Genomic DNA, 23,924 nt, shown 5'->3' with positions numbered 1-23,924 from the left:
GCCCCAAAGTAGTACAGGACCCTTTTTCTAAGTCGGAGCGACTTGTGTCACTCCTATTAGAACGGGTCCTGTGCTAATCAATGGCAGGCGACCGACCGCGACTTGTCAGGTGACCAAGTCGCCTGACAAGTCGTGCTAGTGTGAATGGGGGCTAAGAATCGAGGACATGCCGTTTTAAGATCGTTATTTTTTAACGATTAATAGTGCAGCTCTAATATATATATATATATATATATATATATATATATATTTATATATGTGGAGCAGGAACCCGGGAGTATATTGGCTAAGTCTTAACAGGTTTAGACACATGAAAATATTCTGGCCTCCCCTTCAGTCTTGTACAGGTGTACCGGCTCCTCTCCTGGACTGAATTGGCTTCCTCTGATTTTACTGCACACTGTGAGCTTCTCTCCATGTGCATTAGAAGCTGCAGCAAGAGAGCCCACCTAATTTCAAGGCTGGAGGACGCCCTTTCCTCTCCAGTCTGCCCGTCCCTGACCTGCCCCCTGCATTAATTGGATTTGAGTTATTTCAATCAAGGAGGCTTAGCATCATATGTGGGCGTTACCTAAGGAGGTGTGCATCCAAATGCAGCCTGCCTAGGAACGCCCACTCCTCCAGACGGACACCCACCCATCAAGGCATCGCAAAATTTTCAGAACTTCTCCCAAGAGGCAGCCTACTGCTTGCATCAGGACTATTGGGAGGAGTACTGAGGCCGGGGGCTGGGATGTTTTCAGGAAGCTACATACAGCCCCTCCCACCAGCCATGATCTGACTGTATCATCTAGAGAAGCACAGAGATGATGACATCACTGGGTCTAAAAAGGGTATGTAAAAAAAACAAAAACAAAGGTTTTATTTAATGAAGGAGGAGGAAACAACCAAAGAAGGCAAAATACAAGTACAGTGCCTTGAAAAAGATTTCCTACCCTTTGAATTTTTCCATATTTTGTCATGTTATAACCGAAAACAAAAATTTATTTTATTGGGATTTTAGGTGATAAACCGACACAAAGTGGCCATAATTGTGAAGTGGAATAAAAATGTTAAATTATACAAATAAATTTGTGAAAAGTGTGTGGGGGGGGGGGGAGGGGACATTTGTATTCACCCCCTTTACTCTGATACCCCTAACTAAAATCTAGCAGAACCAATTGCCTTCAGAAGTCCCCTAATTAGTAAATAGAGTCCACCTGTGTGTCATTTAATCTCATTATAAATACAGCTGTTCTGTAAAGCCCTCAGAGGTTTGTTAGAGCAGTGTTTCCCAACTCCGGTCCTCAGGGCACACTATAGGCGCTTTTCCACTGCATGGAACCGTACCGGTTCGGCACGCTTTTGTGCTTTTCCACTGCGGTACCGCATGGTATAGGGTCGGAACGGTTCGGTACGGTACGGTATAGGTTTGCTTTTCCACTGCATGGAACCGAACGGTACGGTACGGTACGGCTCTGAAAAAACAGTACCTACTCGATTGTGGTTCCAACAGGTACCAAACTGGTACCATATCCCACAATCCTTTGCATGCAGTCACTACTAGCCACTGATTGGTCAGAGAATCCCACCCCACCCACCCCGTTGTTATCCCACCCACTTAACTTTAGTACTACTTTAGTGGAAAAGCAAACCTATACCGTACCGTACCGAACCGTTCCGACACTATACCATGCGGTACCAGCAGTGGAAAAGCAAACCGGGCCAAGCAGGGCCGAGTAGAGCCGAGCCGGTACTTGCAGTGGAAAAGTGCCATAACAGGCCAGATTTTAAGTATTACCTTGGGGAGATGCAGACTAGTATACTGCAATCACTGAGCAGCAAATGATATCACCTTTCAGTTTTCTTGCAAACCTGGCCTGTTAGTGTGCCCTGAGGACCGGAGTTGAAAAACACTGTGTTGGAGAACCTTAGTGAATAAACAGCATCATGAAGGCCAAGGAACACACCAGACAGGTCAGGGATAAAGTTGTGGAGAAGTGTAAAGCAGGGTTAGGTTCTAAAAAAAATTTCCAAGCTTTGAAGATCTCACGGAGCGCTGTTCAATCCATCATGGGAAAATGGAAAGGGTATGGCACAACTGAAACCCTACCAAGACATGGCCGTCCACCTAAACTGACCAGCCGGGCAAGGAGAGCATTCATCAGAGAAGCAGCCAAGAGGCCCATGGGAACTCTGGAGGAGCTGCAGAGATCCACAGCTCAGGTGGGAGAATCTGTCCACAGGACAACTATTAGTCGTGCGCTCCACAAATCTGCCCTTTATGGAAGAGTGAGAAGAAGAAAGCCATTGGTGGAAGAAAGCCATAAGAAGTCCAGTTTGCAGTTTGGGAGAAGCCATGTGGGGGACACAGCAAACATGTGGAAGAAGGAGCTCTGCTCAGAGGAGACCAAAATTCAACTTTTTGGCCTAAAAGTAAAACGCTATGTGTGGGGGAAAACTAACACTGCACATCACCCTGAACACACCATCCCCACCGTGAAACATGGTGGTGGCAGCTTCATGTTGTGTGGATGTTTTTCTTCAGCTGGGACAGGGAAGCTGGTCAGAGTTGATGGGAAGATGGATGGAGCCAAATACAGGGTAATCTTAGAAGAAAACCTTTTAGAGTCTGCAAAAGACTTGAGACTGGGGCGGAGGTTCACCTTCCAGCCGGACAACGACCCGAAACATCCAGCCAGAGCTACAATGGAATGGTTTACATCAAAGCATATTCATGTGTTAGAATGGCCCAGTCACAGTCCAGACCTAAATCCCATTGAGAATCTGTGGCAAGACTTGAAAATTGCTGTTCACAGACGCTCTCCATCCAATCTGACAGAGCTTGAGATATTCTGCAAAGAAGAATGGGCAGAAATGTCCTCTTTAGATGTGCAAAGCTGGTAGAGACATCCCCAAAAAGACTCCCAGCTGTAATTGCAGGGAAAGGCGGTTCTACAAAGTATTGACTCCGGGGGGTGAATACAAATGCAGCCACACTTTTCACAGATTTATTTGTATCATTTATCATTTTCCTTCCACTTCACAATTATGGCCACTTTGTGTCGGTCTATCACATAAAATCCCAATAAAATACATTTACGTTTTTGGTTGTAACATGAGAAAATATTGAAAATCTCAAGGGGTGTGAATACTTTTTCAAGCTTGAGTGTTAAGAAAACAGTAGTTGTCTGGCTGCCTTAGGCTTCATTATTGTGAGTCACAGATCAAGAATAATCAAGCAGCCAGTGAAGTCACAACTCCCGGTCTGAATTCGATTTTCAAGTCAATAATTAAGAAAGTATCGAAGCCAGAGCAACAGCATCATAGCCAGGCAATTAGCATTCCCAGCAAACATTCCACCCAACAGGCTCCTTTAAGCAGCTTTTCCCATGGCACATTTCCTATAAGGAGGGGGATGGGAAGACGGGCATGGAGGCTGCAGGTAGAGAACGGTTTCAGCGATCGTTCAGGAAGTCGGGTCGGCTAGATATCTCGAAACAGTAATTATTCCTGGAAATGTTAATCTTTTAATTAGCTCCTCGAGGAGTAAATGGCATTTGACAGCAGAGACTCTTTCTCAATGTTTATAGAGAGTCTAGATATTTCCATCATTTATCTGTTGAGATATGACACTTCTAATTGATAGTCTCTCCTCGTTCTGTCAGTCTCAGCGGCGGAGAGACAACGCGCTATTTCAGCTGCTGCAAGAGCGCGGCGCTCTCCGTCTGTTCCCATGCCAGTGACAGATCTTACATATCACCAACTGTTTCCAATTAAAGAGATACATTTCAATGTTCTATAATAGCGATGAGGAAAATTGGGTGCCAAAAAAAATTTTGGTAAAATTTGCAACTTCGTGATTGATTTAATAAAACTGGAGGGTGCAAAAATCTGGCGCAGCTCTGCATAGAAACCAATCAGCTTTCAGGTTTTGTTGTCTAAGCTTAACCGCTTGCCGACCGCAAATATACTGCGACAGGCTGGCTCGGCTGTGCGAATCGACATATGGGTACGTCGGTTTGCAGGAGCGGTCCTGGGGGGCGAGAACGTGCCGCCGGCAGCGCGCGCCCACCCCCACTAGGCAGCGGGGATGCCGATCCACGGGACTGTCGGCACAGTTTGCCGCCGGGCACCCGCGATCGCTGCCCGCTGAGAGAGAACGGTTGTAAACACAGCTGACCATTGTTCTCTCTATAATGATCACAGAGCGCCTGGGATCCTTCTATATAGGATCACAGGTCTCTGAGGTCATTTCACAAGTCCCTCCCCCATACAGTTAGAAAACACCCCCCCTAGGCTCACATTTAACCCTTTGATCACCCCTCTGTTAACCCCTTCCCTGCCAGTGTCACTATTACAGTAAGTGCATATTTGTAGCACTGATTACTGTAGTAATGTCACTAGTCCCCCCCCCCCCCCCCCCAAAAGTGTCAAAAATTACAGTTGGGGTCCGATCTGTCCCCCACAATCCTGCTAAAAATCGCTGATTGCCGCCATTACTAGTAAAAACAAAATAAATAAAAATGACATAAATCTTTCCCCTAGTTTGTAGACGCGATAACTTTTGCACAAACCAATCAAAATACACTTATTGGGATTTTTTTTTTTTAACCCAAAATTTTGTAGCAAAACACAAATTGGTCTAAGAGGATGAAAAAAAAAATTAGATTTTTCAATTTTTTTTTTTTGGGGGGCGGGGGAATTGTTATATAGCAGAAAGTGAAAAATATATATATTTTATTCCCCTGAATTGTCGCTCTTTTTTTGTTTATAGCGCAAAATTATATAAAAAAAAAAAAAAAAATCGCACAGCTGAACAAATACCACCAAAAGAAAGCTCTATTTGTTGGAAAAAAAAGGACATAGATTTTATTTAGTTACAGTGTCACACGACCGCGCAATTGTCTGTTAACCTCCCTGGCGGTCTGATTATGTCAGGATTTCTGTGATAAAAGCGGTACATTGTTTTGCATGGAAATCTGTTGTACATTTTAAAACTCCCCTTCCCCTGTGATCTCCCGCTGTCCTCCCCCCGTCGTCCTCCTGCTGTGTTCTCGGCCGATGCTAGCACCTGTCTTCCGGTTCCCTTCCCTGCGAGCGTTGTGATGCAGGGGGGTGGAACCGGCGGCAAATTAAAAAATGTAAATACACCAAATGAGATGATAGAAAGCTGTGATCCTAACGGATTACACTGTATCATCCCATTTCACCACAGGATCTCACCTGGTGACCTTTCCAGTGACCTGCCTGTGCTTTTCCAGTGCTTTGTGCCTGGAAAATAGAGAACGACCATGGCGTCCAAAAAACGCTTTTTTTGCACAACAGCGCTTTTAGACGAACTGGAAAACAGCGACAGCGAAACGGAGTTACTTGAAGAACTAAGCGATAGGTGGGAAAATTGTACGGAAAGTGATGACAGCGAGGATTCTGATGTCTCTTTCTGGCACATCGCTCTGTTGGAAATTCTGAAGAATAATTTGATATTCTTCCCAAATTCCACAAGTGATGTGCCAGAAAGAGACATCAGAATCCTCGCTGTTGTCACTTTCCATACCTGATGACCAATTTTCCCAGGAATCGCTATCGCTCAGTTCTTCAAGTAACTCAGTTTCGCTGTCGCTGTTTTCCAGTTTGTCTAAAAGCGCTTTTGCACACAAAAAACACTTTTTGGACGCCATAGTTGTTAAAAATTTTCCAGGCACAAAGAACTGGATAAGCACAGGCAGGGCACTGGAAAAGTCACCAGGTGAAATCCTGTGGTGAAATGGGGTGATGCAGTGTAATCCAATCACAGCTTTCTATCATCTCATTTGGTGTATTTACACTTTCGAATTTGCCGCCATTTCCACCCCCCTGTGTCGCAACGCATGCAGGGAAGGGAACCGGAAGGCAAGTGCCGGCATTCGTTCGGCCATGCACAGAGTGGGGGGAGACTGTGAGGATGCCGGGGAGGGCAGCAGGGAGGACGGCGGAGGAGCGCAGGGAAGGTGAGTAACGTTCTGGGGTAATCCTGAGTGTGGCTCCAGGTTACCGCTTTTGGTACTGAGAATTAACCCCGAGCCACACTCAGGAATACCGACAGGGAGGTTAAAGTAACGCAGTGCTGAATCACAACAAATGGCCTGGTCATTAAAGGGGCAAATCCTTCTGGTCCAGAAGTGTTTAAAGGGGTTGTAAAGGCAGAAGGTACATTCTATGCATTAAGATAAAAAAACCTTCTGTGTGGCGCAGCCTCCCCCCCCCCCCCCCCCATACATACCTGAGCCCCATCTCTATCCAGTGATGTGCACGACCGCCTTGGCCTTCCTAATTGGCTGAGACACAGCAATGGCATCATTGGCTCCCTGTCAATGTCAGTTAGCCAATCAGGAGAGAGAGGGGGAGGGGCCAGGCCACGGTTCTCTGTCTAAAAGGACTCACAGAGCTGTGGCTCGGCTCGGGTGCCCCCATAGCAAGTTGCTTGCTGTGGGGGCACTCAACAGGAGGGCGGGGCCAGGAACACCGAAGAGGGATCGAGAAGAGAAGGATCTGGGCTGCTCTGGGCAAAACCAACTGCACAGAGCAGGTAGGTATAACATGTTATTTTTACCTAAAAAAAAAAAACTAAGACAGAGCCCCCGTTCACATCGGGTCAAATAGACATGTCAAATCACATGCCAAATTGGAGCCTGTTGCCGGAAGCAGCGCCGAACCGATTACCAAAAGCAGTTCCTGCACTACTTTTGGTGACTTAGGGAGCAATTTCAATAGACATCTATGCATGAACCCACACAGACGTCTCTCAAATCACCCATGAATCAGACAGAAATGCTGGTTTGAAGTCGTTAAGAGTTCAGCTGAAGTCGCACGATTTTAAACCAACATTCAGTGTGCAACTAGGCTGAAGTTAGAAGCTGATTGGCTACCACGCACAGCTGCACCAGGGTTGTGCACTCTCCAGTTTTAGTAAATCTCCCCCATTTGTTTTTATTTCAATAAATTTTTATTGGAGTTTTTAAAAATAAGCGAAGGTAACAAATACATAACAAAAAGACATCAATAACATGATGTACATAAGCCACCGTTCACACTAGGGCGACACACGAGGCGACTTGTGTCGCCCCAGGTCGCTTGACATAACCAAAGCAATGTAATTCAATCAGTGCCGTCTTAATTGCCGCTACTGAGGTCGCTCCGACTTCAGAAAAGGGTCCTGTACTACTTTGAGGCGACCAGTGATCCGACCTGTCCCATATACTTCAATGGGAGTCGCCTCCTTATCTTAATTGAAGCGACTTGTCATCCGACTTTGCATAAAAATGGTATTGAACAAGAAAAGAGCATAATTTTTATTAAAACATGAATATGTCTTCTGTCAACCTGGCCGTTTTTCTTGCAGGCATTTATCGGGCATTTTTTTAGGCAGGCATGTCATTTTTTGTATTTAGTGTCTGGTGGGTCTAAAAAGTGTACCTGTCAAGTTTCAGCTCTGTAGCATGTCCAGAACCCCTAAAAACAGCATTTTTCTTATATTTTCAGTAATACGGCTTCTCTGCGGCTGGCTTTTTTTCTTGCAAGCATTTATCGGGCATTTTTTTAGGCAGGCATGTCATTTTTTGTATTTAGTGTTTGGGTGGTCTACAAAGTGTACCTGTCAAGTTTCTGCTCTGTAGCATGTCCAGAACCCCTAAAAACAGCATTTCTCTTATATTTTCAGTAATACGGCTTCTCTGCGGCTGGCTTTTTTTCTTGCAGGCATTTATCGGGCATTTTTTTAGGCAGGCATGTCATTTTTTGTATTTAGTGTCTGGGGGGGGGGGGGGGGGGGGGTCTAAAAAGTGTACCTGTCAAGTTTCAGCTCTGTAGCATGTCCAGAACCCCTAAAAAAAAGCATTTTTCTTATCATTTTTAGTAGAAAACTAATGCAGTGTCTTTCTCTTTTTTTTTTTCAAAACATCATATTGTGATTGGCCAAATAAAAAGTCGCCTCGCGCTAAAGTCACGCCAAAGTCGCGCTAAGTCGCGCTGGAAGCGACGCTACTTTAGTGGTCGCGGCAGTGTGAACCGGCACTTACAGGTAAGAACAAAACGACTGTTGTAGAGAATGCAATAAACAAATAGTCTATAAACAACCAGATATAAGAAAACTTGTCCCTGAGATCTTTAATGTCTGCAGGCAGGAAAAGGTTCAATCTCCCCCATTTTGACAAAACTAAGGCATTGCAAATGAGGAAAGCAAAATGAACGCGCCAGTGACTCCTCACCTAAATAGTATGACCCCTAACTCACCCACCGACCTCAAGCCAATTGTCCCTGGAGATAGACAATAAAATAAATGTCCCGAATACATACTTGAATCAGTGGTCAGGTGACATGCCGCACCACAAGTCTTCTGAACTGCATTGTGGATGGGCCCCTCTTCGGGGGTTTACATCACTAGTTGACACTTTCCATTGTGCCTATTAGCGGTGGGGCTTCTGAAGTCTTAAATGATGGTGTGATAATGTGACAGATCTTACATATCCCCAACTGTTTCTAATTAAAGTGATACCATCCAATGTCCTATACCCTGAAAATTGTGGATTTTCCCTAAACCAAAATTTTGGTAAAATTGGTAAAATTATGAAAAAAATTTGCCATGGCATTGGAGTGAAAAAGTTAAATTACCTCCAGCCATTAACTCCCACCACCTAAAAATATACCACCCCAACCGCCTACCTACCTTTTGCTAATTGTCCCTGGAGATGAAGAAATGGTAAAATGTCCCATATGCTTACTCGAATCAGTGGTCATGTGACATGCGGCACAAGTCTTCAGGACTACATGGTGGAAGGGTCTCGCTTCAAGGATTTACATCACTTCCTGGTGAGATGGACACTTTCCATTGGATCCATAAGCAGCAGTTCTTATAGGGTTTTGAAGTTTCCAATGGTGGTGTGATAGTGCGACGCTTCCTTTCTCTGTTCCCAACCCTCCCCTGTGACAGATCTTACATATCACCAACTGTTTCCAATTAAAGTAATACTATCTAATGGTCTATACCCTTAATAGGGATTGGCGGAATAGGGAGTTTTCACAAAACAAACATTTTGGTAAAATTGGCAACATTATGGCAAAATTTTGCCATGGCATTAGAGTCAATTGGGGAAAGTAAAATTAACTCCAGCCAGCGACCCCCCCCCCCTTAAATGTACCACCACACCCACCCTATCTACCTTTAGCTAACTGTCCCTAGAGAAGCCGAAAAGGTTAAATGTCTCATATGTTTACAACAATGGTCGTGCAACATGCTGCACAACTAGTCAACAACATGGTGAAAGGGTCTCGCTTTGGGGATTTACATCACTTCCTGGTGAGATGGACACATTCCATTGGATCCAATATCGGTGGTTCGTATTGGGTTTTTAAGTCACCAATGGTGGTATGATAATGCGATGCTCCCTTGTCTCGGAGTCTCCATCCTCCCTGGTGACAGATCTTATATACACTATATTACCAAAAGTATTGGGACGTCTGCCTTTACACGCACATGAATTTTAATGGTATTCCAGTCTTAGTCTGGAGGGTTTCAATATTGAGTTGGCCCACCCTTTGCAACTATAACAGCTTCAACTCTTCTGGGAAGGCTGTTCACAAGGTTTAAGAAATCTATGTCTATGGGAATGTTTGACCATTCTTCCAGAAGCGCATTTGTGAGGTCAGGCACTGTTATTGGACGAGAAGGCCTGACTCGCAGTCTCCACTCTAATTAATCTCAAGGTGTTCTATCGGGTTGAGGTCAGGACTCTGTGCAGGCCATTCCAGTTCCTCCACTCCAAGTTTGCTTATCCAGGTCTGTATGGACCTTGCATTGTGCACTGGTGTGCAGTCATGTAGGTACATGAAGAGGTCATCCCCAAACTGTTCCCACAAAGTTGGGAGCATGAAATTGTCCAAAATGTCTTGGTATGCTGATGCCTTAAGAGTTCCCTTCACTGAAACTGAGGGGCCAAGCCCAACCCCTGAATAAATAACCCCACACCATAATCTCCCCTCCACCAAATGATTTGGACCAGTGCACAAAGCAAGGTCCTGTCCTCAACCCGATAGAACACCTTTGGGATGAAGCTGTTAAAGCTGCAAAGGGTGGGCCAACTCAGTATTGAACCCTACGGACTAAGACTGGGATGCCATTAAAGTTCATGTGTGTGTAAAGGCAGGCGTCCCAATACTTTTGGTTATATAGTGCATCACCAACTGTTTCTAATTAAAGTGGTACAGTCTAATGTTCAAATCATTGAGGGGAATTGGGAGTTTTCCCTAAACAAAAATGATAGCAAAATTGGAACATTATGGCAAAATTTTGCCATGGCATTGGAGTCAATAGGGGAAAATAAAAGTAACTCCAGCTAGTGATCCCCCATCTAAAATATACCACCTACCTTTAGATATTTTTCCCCGGAGATAAAAAAAATATAAATGTACCAAATATGAATTTGAATCAGTGGTCATGTGACATGCTGCACCAAAAGTCTTCTAAAACTGCATAGTGGGAGAGTCTCTCTTCAGGGATTTACTTCACTTCCTGGTGAAATGAACACTTTCCAATAGGTCTATCATCAGTGGTCCTTACAGGGCACCTTACAATGGCGGTGTGATAATGATGAGAGGAGGCAACAAAACCAGTCTGTGCCAGGCCTATGCTGCACCAGTCTTCATCTGAAAAGGCGTGACAGAGGGTCACTCTGCAAATGTGCAGAGCTAGGAACTCAGCAAAGATATGGTGGGAACCCCTCATAATGGGCACAGCAGGTGTATAGACCCGGGAACTCAGCACAGGGATGGTGGGATCCCCTCATAATGCATAGTGGGTGTACAGACCCAGGAACTGAGCACGAGAATGGTGGGAACCCCTCATGATGGGCACAGCAGAAGTACAGATTCAAGAACTCAGCACAGGAATGGTGGGGATAGCTAATAATGGGCACAGCAGATATACAGACCCAGGAACTCAGCACAGGGATGGTGGGAACCCCTCAACACAGGCAAATAGAGTGTCCAGACGCTAAACCTCAGCACAGGGATGGTAGGAACCCCTCATAATGGGCACAGCCCATGTATCTGAACATGAGATGAGAGGAGGCAACAAAACCAGTCTGTGGCAGGCCTATGCTGCAACAGTCTTCATCTGAGAAGGCATCACAAAGGGTCACTCTGCAAGTGTGCAGAGCTGGGAACTCAGCACAGGGATGGTGGGAACCCCTCATAATGGGCACAGCAGGCGTACAGACTCAGGAACTCAGCACAGGGATGGTGGGAACCCCTCATAATGGGCACAGCAGGCGTACAGACCCGGGAACTCAGCACAGGGATGGTGGGAACCCCTCATAATGGGCACAGCAGGTGTACAGATCCGGGAACTCGGCACAGGGATGGTGGGAACCCCCCATAATGGGCATAGCAGGTGTACAGACCCAGGAACTCAGCACAGGGATGGTGGGAACCCCTCATAATGGGCATAGCAGGTGTACAGACCCAGGAACTCAGCACAGAGATGGTGGGGACCCATCATGATGGGCACACCAGATGTACAGACCCAAGAACTATGCACAGGAATGGTGGGGATAGCTCATAATGAGCACAGCAGGTTTACAGACTCAAGAACCCAGCACAGGGATGGTGGGGATACCTCATAATGGGCACAGCAGGTGTACAGACCACGGACCTCAGCAAAGGGATGGTGGGAGCCCCTCAAAATGGGCAAAGCAGGTGTCCAGATCCTAAACCTCAGTGCAGTGATGGTGGGAACCCCTCATAATGGGCACAGGCCATGTATCTGAACATATACACACATTCACATGCTATTCTGTTCTTGCACGGAGCTGAAAGGTAAACTCAGCGGCTCGGTCTTCCTCTTCCATCAGTCACTGTCACGCTGAGTAATAGGGCTCTCTCAGGTCTAATGATGGAATAACTATACCCCATTCAGGTTATGGCAGACTTACATATTGGCTACAGACGCTAATAGATGCGCCAACACTAAAGGGATCAGAGCCAGAACTGGAGGATAATGTGCGTTTCGCTCTATAATATCTCCCAGTCCTCTCTGAACGCACAGCGATTGCCTCTGATCTTCCATCTCCTACACGCTCGCCAGCCGGAGTCCATCGTTTAGCCATCTAGATTACAAATCCGCAATTCTAGATACTTCAGAGGCACCCAGAACTCCCCAGCTGTGGGCCAATGTGAGGTTTGGAGGTCTATTACTGCTGTTGCTAATTATTAGGTCACTAAGCAGTCATCAGAGCTGTGCTGGTAATACATATATCAATTTTTTTTAGGACAAACAAGGCTTTCTTTTAGTGTTTTGTTTCCTATTTTATTTTGCAATTATTAGACCAAAATAGTAACAACATTTAAAAAAAGGCAAGTTTTCTACTTTGATGGGTGTTGATTTAAAAAAAGCAAAAAAAAATTGTAGATAAAAAAAAAAATGTCCTATTCAATTAGGATTCTGGTACAGAGACACAGAAGAGCTCTATAAATGAAAAAAATAAATAAATAAAAAAAATATATATATATACACACACAGTGCCTTGCGAAAGTTTTTCGACCCCCTTGAACTTTGCGACCTTTTGCCACATTTCAGGCTCCAAACATAAAGATATAAAACTGTAATTTTTTTGTGAAGAATCAACAAGTGGGACACAATCATGAAGTGGAACGAAATTTATTGGATATTTCAAACTTTGTTAACAAATAAAAAACTGAAAAATTGGGCGTGCAAAATTATTCAGCCCCTTTACTTTCAGTGCAGCAAACTCTCTCCAGAAGTTCAGTGAGGATCTCTGAATGATCCAATGTTGACCTAAATGACTAATGATGATAAATAGAATCCACCTGTGTGTAATCAAGTCTCCGTATAAATGCACCTGCACTGTGATAGTCTCAGAGGTCCGTTTAAAGCGCAGAGAGCATCATGAAGAACAAGGAACACACCAGGCAGGTCCGAGATACTGTTGTGGAGAAGTTTAAAGTTGGATTTGGATACAAAAAGATTTCCCAAGCTTTAAACAACCCAAGCGATAATATTGAAATGGAAGGAGTATCAGACCACTGCAAATCTACGAAGACCTGGCCGTCCCTCTAAACTTTCAGCTCATACAAGGAGAAGACTGATCAGAGATGCAGCCAAGAGGCCCATGATCACTCTGGATGAACTGCAGAGATCTACAGCTGAGGTGGGAGACTCTGTCCATAGGACAACAATCAGTCGTATACTGCACAAATCTGCCCTTTATGGAAGAGTGGCAAGAAGAAAGCCATTTCTTAAAGATATCCATAAAAAGTGTCGTTTAAAGTTTGCCACAAGCCACCTGGGTGACACCAAACATGTGGAAGAAGGTGCTCTGGTCAGATGAAACCAAAATCAAACTTTTTGGCAACAATGCAAAACGTTATGTTTGGCGTAAAAGCAACACAGCTCATCACCCTGAACACACCATCCCCACTGTCATACATGGTGGTGGCAGCATCATGGTTTGGGCCTGCTTTTCTTCAGCAGGGACAGGGAAGATGGTTAAAATTGATGGGAAGATGGATGGAGCCAAATACAGGACCATTCTGGAAGAAAACCTGATGGAGTCTGCAAAAGACCTGAGACTGGGACGGAGATTTGTCTTCCAACAAGACAATGATCCAAAACATAAAGCAAAATCTACAATGGAATGGTTCACAAATAAACATATCCAGGTGTTAGAATGGCCAAGTCAAAGTCCAGACCTGAATCCAATCGAGAATCTGTGGAAAGAACTGAAAACTGCTGTTCACAAACGCTCTCCATCCAGCCTCACTGAGCTTGAGCTGTTGTGCAAGGAGGAATGGGCAAAAATTTCAGTCTCTCGATGTGCAAAACTGATAGAGACATACCCCAAGCGACTTACAGCTGTAATCGCAGCAAAAGGTGGCGCTACAAAGTATTAACTTAAGGGGGCTGAATAATTTTGCTCGCCCAATTTTTCAGTTTTTTATTTGTTAAAAATTTTGAAATATCCAATAAATTTCGTTCCTCTTTATGATTGTGTCCCAATTGTTGTTGATTCTTCACAAAAAAATTTACAGTTTTATATCTTTATGTTTGAAGCCTGAAATATGGCAAAAGGTCGCAAAGTTCAAGGGGGGTGAATACTTTCGCAAGGCACTGTGTATATATATATATATATCTATATATAAAATAGCTTAGAGGAGAAGGGGCAAAAGAAGTGAATTGGAAATGATTAGGGTAAAACTAAGGACTGATAAGGGGTTAAATAGGGACATTTTCTTTTATTAACTGACATATACAGATGGTAGCTCACCCCTTTGATCTGTAGATAAACGATACAATAGATACAAAATAATATTGTTACATATGTATCTCCCCATGTACTGTCTGAACAATGTTAATAGACAATGTTACTTTCTATTTCTCTATCTCCAGTCTAAAAAATTGTGTATATAAACAATTTAACTTTGTATATCTCCATCTCCCATCTGAGCAATGTTTACTTTATAAACATTGCTGGGATAGAGGGATACAAACATTTATAAACCTTGATCAGAGAGGGGAAAGAAAGATACAAAGTAGTGGTGTTTATAAATGTTCAGATTTGAAATAGAGAGATACAAAGCAACATTGTTTGTATCCCTCTATCTCCCATTTGAGCAATGTTTATAAAGTAACATTGTTAATAAACATTGCTCAGATGGGAGATAGAGAGATACAAAGTGAAATCGTTTATATACACTTTTCAGACAGGAGATAGAAAGTAACAGTGTTTATTAACATTGTTCAGACAGTGCATGGGGAGATACATATGTAGCAATATTATTTTGTATCTCTCATCTCCCATCTGATCAATGTTTATAAACAATGTTACTTTGTATTTCTCGACTTCAAATCTGAACATTTATAAACACTGTTACTTTGTATCTTTATTTCTCCTCTCTGATCAAGGTTTATAAATAATGCTGCTTTGTATCTCTCCATCTCCTCTTTGATAAATGTTTATAAACAATGTTACCTTGTATCTTTCTATCTCCCACTTGAACAATGTTTATAAGCCGCTCCTAGATGCACAGACAATCATTTTTCATTGGCCAAGTTTAAAAAGCATGTTAAATGCTCGGATCCTGGGATTTCTTGTCCCATACACAATGCCTCAAAACTTCAACAAGTGTTTGCAAAACATAATGTGGTTTAGTTTAACCACTTCTGGACCGGAAGGTTTTACCCCGTTAATGACCAGGCCATTTTTTGTGATTCGGCACCGCGTTACTTTAACTGACAATTGCTCGGTCGTGCGACGCGGTACCAAAATAAAACTGATGTCTTTTTTTTTTTTTACCACAAACAGAGCTTTCTTTTGGTATTTGATCACCTCTGCGATTTTTATTTTTTGCCCTATAAACAAAAAAAGAGCGACAATTTTAAAAGTAAAAACATTTTTTTTTCACTTTCTGCTATATAACATTGCCAATAAAAAAGAAATAAATAAAAAATAGAATTTTTTTCATCATTTTAGGCCAATTTGTATTCTGCTACATATTTTTGGTAAAAAAAAAAAATCCCAATAAGTGTATATTGATTGGTTTGTGCAAAAGTTATCACATCTACAAACCAGGGGAAAGATTTATTTCATTTTTATTAGATTTTTTTTGCTAGTAATGGTGGCAATCAGCGATTATTAGCGGGAATGCGACATATCAGACACCTAACTGACATTTTTGACACTTTTGGGGGGACCAGTGACATTACTACAGTAATCAGAGCTAAAAATATGCACTGTTACTGAAATAATGACACTGGCAGGGAAGGGGTTAGCACCAGGGGCAATCAAAGGGTTAAATGTGTCCCTAGGGGGTGCTTTCTGTGTGGGGGATGGGCTTGCTGTATGAACAAAATAAGAGGAACACAGGATTCCCTGTGTTCATAACTGGCAGAACAATGGTCTGCTGTGTTTGCGAGTCCGCCAGGAAGCGATCACGGGTGCCCGGCGGCAATCGCGGCCATCGGACCCGCGGATTGGCTCCCCCTGTGGCCTATGTTGGCGTGCGGGTGGTATGTCATTTCGCGGGAAGCAAGTGGTTAAAATTGCTCATCAAGGCTGGAGCAAACAGAAATTTGGAGGTCAGAGCTGCAATTTCCCTTTTGATCCAATCTATGTTGTCTCTGGAAACAGGTGCACATTTTCGCTTGGTAACCATTTCTATGGGGCGAATGTCTCACCTCCCGTATTCCCTGTAAGCTGATAACTGGTTACCCCCTTCCCCCCCTTTTCCCTTCTCCTATCAGAAAGTACTGACAGTTACAAAGTAGGCGCAGGCTCAAGAAAAAGGACTTGCAGAGGTTTTTAGGGTCAAGTTGGCTGATGGTCAAAATGTTTGTCGGCTGCATGCTTTATCACAGAACAATGAGTCACTGTCACTGTCAGCAGATGTACGTAGAGCTCTTTATTTATATTGGTCTGTTTTTATTTTGCAGCCAGAAAGTCTCCTCTCTCGGAGGATTACATAAGGTTTAGGGTGACCTAATGCACTATTGGGGACATTTAAAAAGCTCATACAGACTGCAAACCAAGTGCGTTCTGTGGTTTGAATTTGGTGTGCATATGAAGTGCTTTTCATTTATAATGTCCCTTTTTTGCTATTGTATAAGGAAAATCCAAAGCCATCCTTTCCCATAAGCACAGAAAGCCCAGTCTTCAATGCAGACATTTATTATCATGGCTTCCTTATCTATGGAATGCTCTCCAAAGAGCACTGGACAACTATTTTCCAGCATTCCGTAGATACAGCTTTGTCTATCGTCCCCAAGGCAGGCAGCACATTCTGTAAATTTTTCATTGGCTATATTAGGAACACATATGGACATAACAAAACAATATAGGTAATAATAATAGTATAGTACAGCCTTTCTCAACCAGGGTTTCATAGAGCCTTGGGGTTCCTCCAGTGGTCGCTAGTTCTTTGAGCAATTTCTACCTCTCAGATGAATAACCACCGATAATATTGGTTTAGGTTTATGTAAGGGGGAAGTCTTCCTAAAGACAAGAATTCTAAAAAGCATTCTTCTCAATGATCATCACACTAATGTACTGTGAGCTGTAGATATAGTAATTATTAGGAGGAGTGTTAGAACTGCAGGTAATACAGGGTGCCATGAAGGAGCCTTGCAGATTACACATGCGTTTGCAAATGTGTGTCAATTAAACCCCTGTTTTTAACCTACATTGTTCGACAGGTTGATTCGGTTTGTTAGCAGACTGGTCGGTGAGTATGGTTTACTTAGGGCCGGTTGTTCTCACGCACCTCATTTAACCACTTGCCGACTGCCTAACGCCGATCTACGTCGGCAGTCAGCCCCTCACAGGCAAAGTGACGTAGGGCTACGTCACTAGCTTGTGAGGATCTAGGGAGCGAGCGCACGCCCCCGGAGGCGCGCTCCCGCTCCTGCGTGGTCACGGACCCCCCCGCACATGTGACCAGCGGACCCGATGTCCGCCGGTCACTCGGCGATCGGCGGGGGAGAGGGAGAAAGGCAGGCAGCTTGTGTAAACAAGCCACCTGTCATTCTCCTCGGTGTAAAGACACTGATCACACGGATCTACTATGTAGATCCATTGATCAGTGTCCTTACAGCTGAAGCCACAGCCAATCACAGTAGAAAGCACGCCCCTAGGGACACACATAGCCCCTCCCTCCCAAATAAAGTTAACCCCTTCCCTACCAGTGTATTTTTACAGTAACAGGGCATATGTATAGCACTGATTACTGTAGAAATGTCACTGGTAACCCCAAAAGTGTCAAAAATGTCAATCAAGGGTCCGATCTGTCCGCCACAATGTCGCAGTCCCGCAAAAAAAATCACAGATCGCCGCCATTACGCGTTAAAAAAAACAAACAAAAATGACAAAAATCTTTCCCTTTGTTAGTAAACGCGATAACTTTTGTGCAAACCAATCAAAATACGCTTTTTGCGATTTTTTTTACCAAACATAGGTAGCATAAAACAAATTGGCCGAAAATGTTAAAAAATTTTGATTATTACATTTTTTTTGGGGGGAATTTCATATAAAAAAATGTGAAAAATATTGCTATTTTTGCAAAATTGACGCTCTTTTTTTGTTTATAGCGCGTGATCAAAAAATCACACAGGTGATCAAATACCACCAAAAGAAAGCTCTGTTTGTGGGAAAAAAAAGGACGCCAAATTTGTTTAGGTACAGCGTCGCACGACCGCGCAATTGTCCGTTAAAGTCACGCAGTGCCGAATCGCAAAATACCCCCTGGTCGGAATGGGGGTAAAATCTTCCGGGGCTTAAGTGGTTAAAGTCCCAATATTTTTTCCTTAATTTCCATCACAGGGATGGAGACGCAGAGCCTTACCTGGCTTGTGTCTCATTCAAAGTCCCAAAACTGCCCTTACTTAACATACAATCAGGGATGGAGGTGCGTGCTCCTCAGCCATCATTCTTAGTTTCAACCCTATGGCCATCACATAGCCATTGGATTATATTTACTTGTGATTTTTTTAATATACATTGAAGGCCAGTCATAGATGTGGGCAGGTTAGGGGAGACTTGGGTTATCTCCATGCCCACCTGTCCCCTCATCTATCCATTAGCTAGCATGTGCTTCCACTGTGGAGACACTCATAAATTAGTAGTGTTAGGACTGCAAGTAATACAGGGTGCCGTGAAGGGGCCTTGCAGCTTACACATGTGTGTCAACTAAACCCCTGTTTTTACCTACATTGTTAGACAAGATAGGTAAGAATAATAATAATAATAATAGTATAGTACTTCCTTTCTCAACCAGGGTCCCATAGAGCCTTGGGGTTCCTCCAGTGGTTGCTAGTTCCTTGAGCAATTTCTACCACTCAGATGAATAACCACTGATAATATTGATTGGTTTAGGTTTATGTAAGGTGGAAGTCTTCCCAAAGACTACAATTCTAAAAATAACTTCTCTCAATGATCATCTCACTAATGTACTGTGAGCTGTAGATATAGTACTGTAATTATTTGGAGGAGTTCCCTGGCCCAGAAAGTTATTTCAAGGGTTCCTCAATGTAACTGTTGAGAAAGGCTGGTATAGATGTACAATAAATGGCTAAAAGTTTACAGACTTTTGTCAACCATACGTTCCTATATGGCCAAAGTATGTGGACCACTTTCAAAAGTGGTGTTCAGGCGTTTCCCGTTTCCAGTGAAGGGTATTTTTAACAGTGGCGGCTGGTGCTCTATGGGCAGCCCGCACACCATACACCCCCCCCCCAGTTGCTGGCTCACACACCCTGGACTGACATACGGCGGCTTCCCCCTCAGTCTCCGTGGGTCGGGCTTCCCCTGCGTCTCCTCCCTCCTCCTCTTCCTTGGCCAATAGCATGGCTTCTCCTTTCGGCCAATCGGGAAGCGGATCTAAGGACCCGCTTCCTGATTGGCCAGGAGGAGAATCCATGTGACAATAGTGAATATTCATCCACTATTGTCACACAACTGGGTGGGCTCAGGGCGCAGTGCTCTGCGCCCCGAGCCCATCCTTTTTTTTAAGCCTATTAGAGCCTCTGGCTCTAGTCACGTGCTTAAAAAAAAAAAAAAAAAAAGAAGAAAAACCCATTGGAATCCATGTGTCTGGCACCCTGCATGTAGATTAGGGGGCCGGACGCATGGATGGGGGGGGGGGGGCGGCGCCCCTGCGCCCCCAATGGATGGGCCACCACTGATTTTTAATAACATGACATATAACATTTTAGATCATTCCAACCTTGTGGTAACAATTTGACAAAGGCCCCTTTCTGATCCAGCATGACTTGTGCCCCTGTGTACAAAGCCAACGTCATAAGGACATGGTATGTCCAGTTTGGTGTGAAGGAACTCAAGTGCCCTGCACAGAGACCGGACTTCAAACCTACTGAACACCTTTGGAATTAACTGGAACCCTGATGATGTTACATTAGAAGATCTGGCTCACTGGTACCTAACCTCCCTTTTGGCTGTTTGAACGCAAATTCCCACAGACACACTCCAAAATTTTGTGAGAGGCCAACCCAGAACATTGGAGCCAACTCCATTGGCCAGTTTGGTTTGGAGAATAGGGAGGAGCTCTGTGTTTGAGTCAAACTGAAGTTTGCCCGCCGATGAGCGCCCCATAGAGCGCACTGCGCTGTTGTGGTGTGTTGATTGCTGATGATTGGTCAAAGCATGCACCTGACCTGTATGCTTTGGCCAATTCATAGCACAATGTCCTGTCAGAGCCATGATTGGCCAAAGACAGGGTGCTAAGTCCACGCCCCTCACTATACAAGGCTGCTGCTTACACGACAGCTGTGTATAGTGTGTGACAATGGAGATTAGGAAGCTAGTTAGTGGATAGTGAGTTGAATGAATTTAGTGCAATCAGTGTAATGTACAGGCATACTCCACTTTTAAAATGTATGGATATGTTGCAGTCCTGGGTCCCCTCTCGGTGCTCCTCAAGTTTTGTGTCCCTGTCACTTATAGTTCGGGAGCAGTGCCATGCCAAGCTGACCAAGATTTCCCATAGACGACAGGGAGCAGTGCTATGCCAGGGTGACTAGGATTTCCCATTGATGCCAATGAGCACTGAAAGCTGAAAATTGGTCTGGGCAGGAAGGGGGTGAAAGTGCTCTGTATTTTAAGTGGTTAAGGGGAACCCTATGACAGAATTTTAAAAAGAATTGGCATCCTCGGTTCCTCGGGTCTGGTATAGATTTTAAGGGGAACTCCACGCAAAAAAAAAAATAAAATAAAAAAAAAAAGAAGGTGTGGGGTCCCCCCCAAAATCCATACCAGACCCTTATCCGAGCATGCAGCCTGGCAGGCAAGGAAAGGGGGGGACTAGCAAGCAGTCACCCAATCTGAATCATACCAGGCCGCTTACCCTCAACATAGGGGGGGTTCTGCCAGGACCTTATCCCCAAAAATGGACACAAATTCCCTCAGACACCCTCCAAAGCCTTGTGGAAAGTCTTTATTGTGATATTTCCAAAACCAGGTCTTCCAGAACCTCTACTTTCAAAATCCCTGCCAGCACTTCCAATGGAACTTGCAGAATCCCTGCCAGCACTTCCAATGGAACTTGCAGAATACCTGCCAGCACTTCCAATGGAACTTGCAGAATCCCTGCCAGCACTTCCAATGGAACTTGCAGAATCCCTGCCAGCACTTCCAATGGAACTTGCAGAATCCCTGCCAGGACTTCCAATGGAACTTGCAGAATCCCTGCCAGGACTTCCAATGGAACTTGCAGAATCCCTGCCAAAGTTCCCAGTAACGACACTTGATGTGTCCTTTATTGTAGTGGTCCTCAACTCCGGTCCTCTGGGCCCACTAACAGGCCAGGTTTGCAAGAAGACTAAATTACATTACAAGTGATCTTATTTGCTGCTCAGTGATTGCAGTATTCTAGTCTGCATCTCCCCAAGGTAATACTTAAAATCTGGCCTGTTAGTGGGCCCCAAGGACCGGAGTTGAGGACCACTGCTTTATTGGAAGGGTATTTAGGGACCAGCCTTAAAAATTACTGGTGCTGTTTCCTATTGCCAGATATCCTTGTGCATTAACTGTAATACTTGCCTGTGATATTGCCTAACCATTGCTGACCTAGATTGACCTGACTACTCTCTTGCTTGCTGTCAGCCTTGACTTCTGCTCTGAACTGGTCTGACACTCTTGCTTGCTCCCTCCCTAGATCTCTGCTTGGACCTGACTACTTTTTCCCCTCCTGCCTGCCTCGACCCTTGCCTGGAACTGACTACTCTCGTCAGCAGCCCTGTGAACAGCTTCCATGTCATAGCCTCTCAATTCCAGTCACCAACTTTGAGGGGCGACCCTAAAGGACCACAACCTGGTGACAGTTTACAGTGATGACGACCACTAGCATCTCCACCTTCAGTACCTCTGGTAAACACCAAACATTGCTTAGACCCTGCGCCTGAGGTGAGCCTGCACCACCTGCCAGGGCTCACCATAATAGTCTCTAAAATGAGTGAAGGCTGCTGTAGCCATAATGGGGGCCAACTCTATATTAATCTCCCTGGCGGTATTCCCGAGTGTGGCTCGGGGTTAATTTTCAGTACCAAAAGCAGTATCCCCGAGCCACACTCGGGATTACCCCACAATGCTACTCACCTTCCCTACACTCCCCCGCCGTCGTCCTCACAGTCTCCCCCAGCTCTGTGCACGGCTGATTGCCGGCACTTGCCTTCCGGTTCCCTCCCTGTGAGCGTTGCGACGCAGGGGGGTGGAACCGGCGGCAAATTCAACAGTGTAAAAACACCAAATGAGATGATAGAAAGCTGTGATCCTATCGGATTACACTGTATCATCCCATATCACCACAGGATTTCACCTGGTGACTTTTCCAGTGCCCTGGCTATCATCTCATTTGGTGTATTTACATTTTTGAATTTGCCGCCGGTTCCACCCCCCTGCGTCGCAACGCTTGCAGGGAAGGGACCCGGAAGACAGGTGTCGGCATCGGCTGAGCACACAGGGCGAGGACGGACGGGGAGGACAGCGGGGGATCGCAGGGGAAGGTGAGTTTTAAAATGTAAAACAACAGATTTCTATGCAAAACAATGTACCGCTTTTAGCACAGAAATCTGGACATAATCAGACCTCCAGGGAGGTTAATGGCCATGGTTTTGGAATACTTGCCAGTGAGATTGCCTAGCTATTGTGACCTGACTATTCTCTTGCTTGCTGTCTGCCTTGACCTCTGCTCTGACCTGGCTGCATTCTTGCTTGCACTCTCCCTAGACCTCTGCTTGGTCCTGGCTACATTTTCACCTGCTGCCTGACTCGACCCTTGCCTGGAACTGACTACTCTCTCGTCAGCAGCCCTGTGAACAGCTTCCATGTCTTAGACTCTCAATTCCCTTCATAAGCTTTGAGGGGCGACCCTGTGCCTGAGGTGAGCCCATGACACATGCCAGGGCTCACCATAACTCTCTCTCAAATGAGTGAAGGCTGCTGTAGCCATAATGGAGGACCAACTCTGTATTAATGGCCATGGTTTTGGAATACTTGCCAGTGAGATTGCCTAGCCATTGTGACCTGACTATTCTCTTGCTTGCTGTTTGCCTTGAACTCTGCTCTGACCTGGCTGCATTCTTGCTTTCTCCCTCCTTAGACCTCTGCTTGGACCTGACTACATTTTCACCTGCTGCCTGCCCCGACCCTTGCCTGCAACTGACTACTCTCTCATCAGCAGCCCTGTGAACAGCTTCTATGTCATAGCCTCTTAATTCCAGTCAGAAAATTTGAGGGGCGACCCTGCGCCTGAGGTGAGCCCGTGACACCTGCCAGGGCTCACCATAACAGTCTCTCAAATGAGTGAAGGCTGCTGTAGCCATAATGGGGGCCAACTCTGTATTAATGGCCACGGTTTTGGAATAGGATGTCCAACAAAGCTCACACAGGTGTGATGTTCAGGTGTCCAGTAGATATCAGTAGGCTGCAGCCGTCAGAATGACAAACAATAAATTGGCTATTATGGGGGGCTGCCTGTTCTTCTCTAGTCTTGCAACAACAAAAGGGTTAAATATACAATTGTTCAGCTTCAAACAGTATAGCAAACAATTATTATTATTATTTTTTTTTTAATGAACACATTCAGTAAGTTGAACAATGAATACAGAATTTCAGTCTTTGTGCATATTGCTGTACAGGTTTCTAATGCTATAACGGATCTCCTATCGGCCTTCTATCATTTCTTGGAATTTTCTCAGAAATCTGCTTATTTTCCCGCTGGTTACGCAGCGGTCACCACACACACGTACGTCACGTGCAGAGATGTGCAGTGGCAAGATGCAGGCCTCAGCTGCAGGGGTTAATGCATGCAACATTGTATCATTGATAGCAACAAATGTAACATTAGAGCCAGAATACAATGGCTGCAGAGGGAGAGCTGTGCCTGGG

The 23,924-nt window shown here is 44.7% G+C and overlaps 1 protein-coding gene across 4 annotated transcripts in view; it reads right to left on the bottom strand.

Moving 5' to 3' along the window:
- DACH2 (dachshund family transcription factor 2) overlaps nucleotides 1–23,924 on the bottom strand; it is a 680,850-nt gene that overhangs the window by 183,981 nt on the left and 472,945 nt on the right. The gene's annotated exons all lie outside the window — the stretch shown is intronic.

This window comes from Pelophylax lessonae, assembly GCF_965119305.1.
Source record: "Pelophylax lessonae genome assembly, chromosome: 7".
Lineage (NCBI taxonomy): Eukaryota > Metazoa > Chordata > Amphibia > Anura > Ranidae > Pelophylax > Pelophylax lessonae.
Note: the sequence above shows the minus strand (reverse complement) of the source record. Positions and strands in the feature narration are given on the sequence as shown.